This window comes from Centruroides vittatus, unplaced genomic scaffold (genome assembly GCF_030686945.1).
Source record: "Centruroides vittatus isolate TY-2023 unplaced genomic scaffold, ASM3068694v2 contig_1213, whole genome shotgun sequence".
Lineage (NCBI taxonomy): Eukaryota > Metazoa > Arthropoda > Arachnida > Scorpiones > Buthidae > Centruroides > Centruroides vittatus.
In genome coordinates this window covers 2,127,500-2,130,180 of record NW_027120776.1, presented here as the reverse complement: position 1 = coordinate 2,130,180, position 2,681 = coordinate 2,127,500, and positions in this window count along the sequence as shown.

Sequence of the window (2,681 nt, the reverse complement as noted above, 5' to 3'; positions counted from 1 at the left end):
TAGCTTATTGTCATTAGATCTTGTATGTATTGTATGCTACTATCTCTTACATTCATCAAATTCTATGGGTAATACAGTTTATAGGGATAGTGAACTTCTGTACTATATATATATAACTATAATATATAATATATATTATAATCTATATATGATAAATAAAGGCAGAATTGAAATCGAACCCGAATCCTTCATAATTAAGGTAATGCCTTATCTAACTTGTATGTGTAGGACCATTGAGAGTTTTTATGGGGCATGTTTACATCAATGGCCACTGTTCAGAGGTATAATTGTATACAGTATGTGATATACAGTAGGCCTATACTGGTTTTTCTTTACCAAATTTGGCATAAACATGATTAAAAACATACAATTAAGTCTAAGTATTTGAAAGAAAACAGCAATATTATTTACAATAGACTTTTGGACCACCTCGGTGACTTGTTAAAGCTTCATGGGGCCCAGGAGAATTTGAATTAGTGGACCCAATGTACAGTGTTGCCTTCAGGCATTCTTCTTGGGAGGAATTTTGGAGGAATATTTTCTTATAAAAGATTGATTTGAGGCTCCTGTTAGTGGAAGGTCCCAAGGCAATTTCCCTTTTTGTCCATAGGATTTCAAAGGGGCCCTTGACCCATCTCACATCTCTCAACCGTATAAACAATACAGTAATTTAAGCTTAATTGTTTATATGATTTATAGGAAGCTTAAATTTTCAATATCTAGCTTAAAGTATACATTAATTAACATGTTGGCTGTTGTTGAGAAGTGGCTAACAGGAAACTTCTTAAGTTATATTAGGGGGGGCTGGATTTTGTTGAGGCCCTAAGCCATAACATATAACAGGCCCTTCTCCTCTGCCAAATGATAACAGTTGTAAAACTTTGATAAAGGGAGGCCCTACGCTGCAGCTTGTTGAGCTTTGTGTAGCCTATATCAGGCCCTGTCTGTAATATTGTTAACTGACAATATATATTGGTAACTAAAGTAATAAGGCAATATATATAAGAAAATGTCATAATTAGATGATAAAATTATATAAATAATTGATATTTGCATACTTTTTGGACATTTAAACAAGTATTCTTGTCTATTATATACATTTTTATTATCTTAAAACCAAAGAAAGTACAGTTGTTTAGCTTTTATATACAATACACAAGGCTGTATTTGCACATAAGCTAAGTTTGGTGCCTCAAATTTTTACCTGCCATTATTTGGTGGATCAGAAAGGGCCTGTTATATGTTATAGCTTAGGTCCAGTCCTGTTTATAAATTATAATAATTCAACAGAATTGTTGTCACTTTAATTCAGGCTTATTGTACAGTACATAAGCTAAACAAACTAGCTTAGGGCCTTGTGTTATGAGTATAGTTTAGGGCCTCACATTTTAACATGTATCATTATTTGGCAGAAAGGAAGGGCCTGCAACAAGTCTAACTCCAGTCCTGTTTATAAATTATTTTATGTAATTTGATGACCCAGTTATTATATTTTTAATAAACAAGTGTCATATTGTTAAACTGAGTACTTATGTCTACAAAAAAAAAATAACAAGGATGTTTCATGTACTGATTTTTTTTAATATAAAAAAAAACACTACACTCATTAAATATATTTTTAATTTTTATCTAAATCTCTATTTAGATTTTTTAAATTTACATCTTCCTCTCTAAATTCCAATTGTTTTTCAATTCTTAATTACATAGGCTCATCTCAAAACAAGGCTACAGAATGCCTTAAAGTGTTTTACATTTTTATACAATGCTGGACTTTGACTTATTGTCACTTTTTGTAAGGCCTGTAATATATATATATATAATATGCCTCTATACCAAATAAATGTGAGGCCCTTCCCTTACCCTGTAATGAAAGGCTTGCTGCGGCTTGTTTAGCTTATGTGCAAGTCGGGGCCCTAGTTCTGTAATGTATTAAAGGTATTCTGATAACTATAAATGAGAAATTGTACATTATAGTTTAGTGTCTTATAAAAGATTGATTTGGGGCCCCAGGCAATTGTCTTTTATACCCATAGGATAATATACCACTGGAAAATTTATAATTTTACAGCTTTAAGAAGAAAATTTGGATAATTTTAGGGGAGAGAGTAATGTCTAGAAGGCTCAAAACTTATGTTATATAGTTTAGTGGGCATTTGGGCTTTAATTTCTCATAATTATGAGAAATTAAAGCCCAAAAATATCATATTTTAGAAGGTTTTAAGCATAGATTTTGCACCTCATTACCTAATTTTAGTAATGTCTAGATGCCTCAAACTTGATTTCTACAGCCTAGTGGGCCTCTAAATTGAATGCTTGTCTTTTAATTTAGAGGCCCACTATGTTAAAATGTTTTAAATGAAATTTTACTCAAGGGAATTATAATTTTATTTTTTTAATGTTAATAATCATTAAATGAAGCAATATATATATATTGTTTAATTAACATCTATACTGCCTTTATTGTATTTAAAATTAATCTAAGAATAATAGATTTAATTAATAATTAGAAATTTATTAATTCCGAAAATACTAAAAGTTTCATTGTAAATCTAAGATTAAAATAATTATATTGTAATTTATTATTTTAACAATATTAATGATATGTGAGATTATATGTCAACTGGATTTAACGACATGTTATTCACGTTTCCAACCCTCTCTCTCCTCTCTCTCTCCTCTGT